Source organism: Antechinus flavipes, chromosome 3, assembly GCF_016432865.1.
Source record: "Antechinus flavipes isolate AdamAnt ecotype Samford, QLD, Australia chromosome 3, AdamAnt_v2, whole genome shotgun sequence".
NCBI classification, from domain to species: Eukaryota; Metazoa; Chordata; class Mammalia; order Dasyuromorphia; family Dasyuridae; genus Antechinus; species Antechinus flavipes.
The window spans coordinates 585,687,486-585,693,906 of NC_067400.1; positions in this window are offsets into that span (position 1 = coordinate 585,687,486).

Consider the following 6,421-nt stretch of genomic DNA (forward strand, 5'->3'; position numbering starts at 1 on the left):
AAGGTAAGAACCAGGTGGAACGTGGGAGGGTGGAATAGAAAGGCTGAAGGGGGAGACTGGGGCACGGAGGTCCAGAGGGACTGGGCTGGAGAAAGCCGGGAGGCCCCTCTAGTCTCAGCCCCGCAGTCGCGCTCCGGGGATGCCTCCCCTGGGGATGAAGGGGCGTGGCCTGAGGAGCGCGGGTGGTGGGGGGCAAAGGGGGGGCGCTAAGGAGTCAGCTCCCGAGACCAGAAGCTAAAGGCAGCCGCTGGTCTTGCGGATAGGTTCGGGAGCCCGCCAGTCCGCAGTGGGTCTGCAGGGAGGAGGAGTCGGGAGCTGGGGCACCGCGGGTTGGAGCTGCTGAGCGTCCCAATCTTAATACCGGAGAGGTTCTTCCTAGCCTCGCTCCCGCATGCTCCCGGTCCCCTCCCGCGTGAGCGAGTCTCTCCGCCGCCCCCTACCTGGGCTGCGCTCCAGGTCACTGCAACAGGCGCTGCCGCCCCCGAGGGCGGGGGTGGGGGCCAGGGGCGTGGATTTGGGGGGAGAGGGCGGACCTGGAGCTCCCTCCTGGCTCCGGTTTTCCTGCTCCACGCTCCCGCTCTATAGGATGAGGAGTTGGAGGCTGGATAGCCGAGGACTGCAAGCACTGGAACTAGGCACAGGTGCCTCTTCTCCGTCCCGAGTGCGGAGCCCGAGCCCTCGCGCCGGTGTGGAGATAACGGGGAAAGCCGATGCCCTATGGGGGCTGTGAAAGTTCCCTCCCCTCGTGGGGGCGGCGCCACGGGGGACCCCAGAGGCGGGGGAGAGAGAGCGGAGGAGCCCGAGCCGGGAGAGGGATGCCTGCAGCGTGCTCTGCGGGACGCAGAGCTCATAATCATAATGGACCACATTGCCTTCTGCAGGAGCTTGTCGGGGCCCAAAGAGATCTTAAGAGACTTTCTGAAAGTCAAGTTCAAGTTCTCTCAAGCAGCTAAAGAACTGTCCTGAGTACAACCCCACTGTTTGGCTGCAGGGGACACAATCAGGGTCAAGAGATGGAAACTGCAGAGAGTTAGATTAAGGTTCCTGGTAAAGAAAAACTTCCTTAGCAAAGAGAGCTGCCAGCTGGGACAGGGGAGAGTGGGGCGGGAGGAGGGGGGAGAGGGGTTGGAACGGGAGCTTTTGCAAAGGTGAATGTTAAAAACTATCTTTGCATGTATTTTGAATAACAAAAAGCTTTTTTTTTCTTCCTCATTTTTTCCCTTTTGATCTGATTTTTCTTGTGCAGCATGATCAATGTGGAAATATGTTTAATCTGGATTGGATTATTTAATGTCTAGGAGAAGGGAAAGGGAGGGAGAAAAATTTGTAACAAAAGGTTTTGCAAAAGTGATTGCAAACTATCTTTTTGTGTATTTTGGAAACACAATTAAAAAAGAAATGTTGGTGTTTATTGTTTTTCAAGTATATGATAATAAAAAAGTAAATAGGTAATTTTTAAAAATAGCCAGCATTTACATAGCTTCATGAATTATCTCATTTTATCTTCTCAACAACCCTGATGGATAGGTAGATAGGTATTATTATCATCCCCATTTTATAGATGAAGAAACCGAGGCAGAGATAGTAATTTGTCCAAATTCACACAATTAGGTGACTAAGGCCAGATTTGATCTAAGATCTTCCTGATTCTAGATCCAATGTTCTATCCATTTTACCACCTAAGTAATGAGTCACTCATCACTGAAGGTCTTCAGATTGGTCATCTGCTGGGAATATTGGAATGGTGTGGGAATCATGTTCAAGTTAAAGGTGGACAAAGGTAGGTAGGAACAAGATTTAGAACTGACGGTTCCTTAATAAAAGTCTTATTTTACAGATGAGGAAACAGGCTGAGGAAGATGCCTTGCCCAGAAGCTAGGATTTGATTTCATGTCTCCTGACTCCAAATTGAGTGAGCCACAATATTATAAGAAGGGAAGAAAAGTCCTTTCCAATTCTGAGATTTTATGTTGGAAAAATTCTGGAGACCCCCTTCCCCAGTGGCCTCCCAATCCTACTTCCTCTTCTGATCTGAGGTTTCCAATTTATTCTTTTTTTCAATTTATTCTTGCTGAAAAATCTTGGGCAGGTGGTATTTCTCATATGGAAGGAGTGATAGGTATAAAATAGGGTGTGCAGAGTCTTTTTGTAACAGGATAGTGCCAACGGTGTATCTGGATACAAATGTGCTAACCCCTTCACCTCTACACTTATAGGCTCGTTTTCTTGTTAACTCTCAGGGTTAAAAAAAAAAAAAAAGACAGGAGAAAGTATTTTTGAGATTATAACTAAAATTGCAGGTTCTTTCATTGGTGTGTGCCCATTCTCCAGATAAAATTGGAGAAAATCTTTTTTCCCTTTGAGTCATCTTTTCTTTTCAATCCTAAACTGCACACTCAAGACTTGGTTATAAATGATATTTAAAGATCATGTGTTTCAATAACATAATTAAGCAGCATAAAAACACAGATAGGAACTAAAGCAAGATATAGCAGACCGTGATAGAAATTGTGGATTAGGTCTTTCCTTTGATGCCCACTTTCTAGCAGTTGGAGGGGATGATGGGAAGAAGAGTGCTATAAGGGCTTTCTCAGACAGTCCTCTGAGTGTGATAAGTGGGGAGTTGGGGGAGAGATGGGAAACAAATGGTTTTACTTTTTTGCTTTCAGGGGCTGAAGGCCCAAAACACTTGTCAAGCTGCTGAGCTTGGTTAGAGAGGAATGGAAAGGTCTGTTATCCAAACATCTCTCTGGCTTTCCACAGTATAAAGTTCCTTCAAAGTCAAAAAAGATAATGTCTATGTGCCCGTATTCCCCCCCTAACCGAAAATTTACCTGGCCATCCCTCTGGGACAGTGGCAGAATACTACAAAAGCATTAACAAAGACAACAGTGAATCAGTTCCTCTGCTGGATATGGCTGTCCCAGCTGTTCCCAATTTCATTATCCCTTTCTGTTCCTATAAAAAGGGTTTTATTAGATGAGCTAACTGACATTAAGGGATTAAGTCATTTTTCAATGCTGCGAAGCATCAGAGAGAGAAGCGCAAGGCTTATTGTCTCCCAATCACCAAGAATATTCCTGGAAAACTGCAGCCTCTCTCCTCCCTGTTACGGTGATGGGACTGGCATTCCCTGGGAAGGGACCTGCCTGGCTCCCACAATCCCAGGGAGATAGAAGCATTCATTCCCTCCCTCCTGAGCCAGGACAAATTCTTTCAAAGCCGTAATGCCATCTTGTGGGAACAATGACAATAACAACTTCTTGGATTCTCTCCCACTTCCCAATCTACAGTAAATATATCTATATGGAGGAATATATATATGTATATATATATACATATCAATAATAATAACCTTATTTTTGAGAGCAGACAGGGATGGCCAATCAGTTACACTGGTAGTCCTCAATATTGATAAAAAGAGGTTTAAGATTCCCTGCCCAGTCTATTGAGTGGTCTTTCTGCAGGGACGTGAACAAGATGAACAAGATCACAGTCCCATAGGCATGGATGAGTGGCAATCTGCATCCCTGGAAGGGACATCTGAAATTGCAGGTCCATTTGAGTAGTTTAACACCAGATTAACACAGAGAGACAGACAGAGAGAGAGAGAGACAGAGAGAGAGAGAGAGAGAGAGAGAGAGAGAGAGGAGAGAGAGGAGAGGAGAGGAGAGGAGAGGAGAGGAGAGGAGAGAGGAGAGAGAGGAGAGAGAGAGAGGAGAGGAGAGGAGAGGAGAGGAGAGGAGAGAGAGAGAGAGAGAGAGAGAAGAGAGAGAGAGAGAGAGAGAGAAGAGGAGAGGAGAGGAGAGGAGAGGAGAGAGAGAGAGGAGAGAGAGAGAGAGGAGAGAGAGAGAGAGAGAGAGAGAGAGAGAGAGAGAGAGAGAGAGAGAGAGAGAGAGAGAGAGAGAACTCTTTCTTGTAACAAGGGAAATTTTTAGTAAAACCCAACAAAATGACTCCTACTTGTAGTCTATGACATTCTACATGTCCCTCACCTCTTTATCAAGAAAATTAGGTTGTGTTTCTTTCTCTATTATCTGGGGCCAAAAAGTATAGACCTTTTCCTCTTAAAAACACAATAAATTACTAGAGTTGATTTTTTTTTCCTGATTATGACCAGAAGTATTAAAGATAGCACTCATTACATTCTGGAGAGCAGCATGGAACTATGCCCAAAGAGCTATCAAACTGTGTATATCCTTTGACCCAACAGTGTCTCTACTGAGTCTGTATCCCAAAGAAATCATAAAAAAGGGGAAAGGATCCACATGTGCAAAAATGTTTGTAGCCGCCCCTTTGGTAGTGACAAGGAACTGGAAATTGAGTGGAGGTCTCTCGATTGGGGAATGGCTGAGTAAGTTATGATATATGAATAATATGGAATATTATTGTTCTGTAGGAAACGACCAGCAGGATGATTTCAGAGAGGCCTGGAGAGATCTACAGGAACTGATGCTGAGTGAAATGAACAAAATTCAGGAAATCATTGTATGTGGCAACAAGGTTATATGATGATCAATTCTGATGGACGTGGCTCTTTTCAACAATCAAGTAATTCCGGCCATTTTCAATAGATGTGTGATGGAGAGAGTCATCTGCATCCAGAGAGGGGACTGTAGGGACTGAGTGTGGATCACAACATAGCATTTCCACCTTTTTGTTGTTGTTTAATTGCTTCTTTCTGTCATTTCCCCCCTTTTTGAGCTGATTTTTCTTGTGGAGTATGATAATTGTGGAATTATGTATAAAAAAAATTGCATATGTTTAACCTGTGCTTGCTGCCTAGGAGAGGGGCGTGGAAGGGAGGGAGGGAGAAAAATTTGGAACACAAGGCTTGGCAAGGGTGAATGTTGAAAACTACCTTTGCATGTATTTTGAAGATAAAAGCCTATTAAAAAAAAAAGATAGCATTCATTCACAACACATGACTATCAGGGAATGCAAGGTCAGAGGGGAAATCCCATTTTAGAGATGGAAAAACTAAAGCCTTTAGTTTGGGGAGCTTCCCCAAAGTCACAGCAAATTTCCATCTTATCTTGGAAACAGCTGATTTTTTCCTCCCTGAGATTCTATTAAGAGCGCTTTTGTTCAGTTATTTCTCAGTTGTGTCCAACTCTCAATGACCCCATTTGGAATTTTCTAGGCAGAGACACTAGAGTGATTTGCCATTTCCTCCTCCAGCTCATTTTTACAGATAAAAAAAGTGACTAGACTTAGGAGTGAGCAAAAGCAAAATTACTGGAAAACTAATAGGTGGCTACATCTACTTTCATAGGATCATAATGTACAGGAAGGAACCTCAGAGACCATTTTATAGACAAAGAAATTGAGGCACAAAGAGACAAAGTATTTTCCAATGCCATACAGATAGTATGTGATTTTAGAAGGGGGAGGGATTTGAACTCAAGTTATTTGACTTCCAATCTAAGTCTTTCCAAGATATTATTTTAGTAATTCAGTTGCTAAACCTGCCCTAAATAGGAGAAATAGGGATGAACACCATTGTCCATCATCCACTGGTGAAGAAAAATTTCTAGAGCTCTCCTCCAGCTCTGAAATCCTGTTTCTCTGCCTGGTTCTCTTCCAGGATCCATTCTTGTGCTCATGAGTAGCCTAAGGTCATGTGGAAAAGTGGAAAAAATCCTGGAAGTTGCAACTCCAGAACATGACACAATGGTTAAAAGTCCTGGCTCCAGGGTCAGAGGATCTAAGTTGAATCCAACCTATATTACCTTGGGCTTCATTAATGAGGGGATTAGATGGGATGGCCTGGGAGATCCTGTTTATCTCTAAACCTAGAATCCCATGACCTGAGTTTAAGCCATGATTCAGCCTATTATTCTCCCTGTCATTTGAGGAGGTCATTTCATCTCTCAGTGACTCGGTCCTCTTCTCTGTGGGACAGAACATAGAAAGATCAACCTAAAATCAAGAAGATCCAAATTCAAATTTAGCCTCAGACATTTACTAGCTGTGCAGCCCCATTTGCCTCAGTTTCCCCATCTGTAAAATGAGCTGGTGGCAAACCACTCAAGTAGCTTTGCCGAGAAAACCCTACATGTGTCCATGAGAGGGGGACACAACAAAAGTGACATTATTATCCCCATTTTACAAATGAAAACTTAAGCCGACACACATACATGAGTTTTCCAGGATCACACTAGTAAGTAGGCATCTAGGTCTCCAAGTCCAGTGGCCGACATTACTAACAAGCCCCACCAGCTGGTCTCTGATCCACTGCCCCCCTTTTCCATTAACTAAGTTTACATTTTCTCCAGTCTGTCCGCTCTAAGTGGTCTCCTCCATTAGAATGGAAGCTCCCTGGGAGCAGAAGCTGTTTCAGCCTGTGTTTTCCCAGGACACGGTCCCCGGGCTGTATTGGTGCCCTGGCCGTTCCCAGCCACCCCCCCAAACACGCACA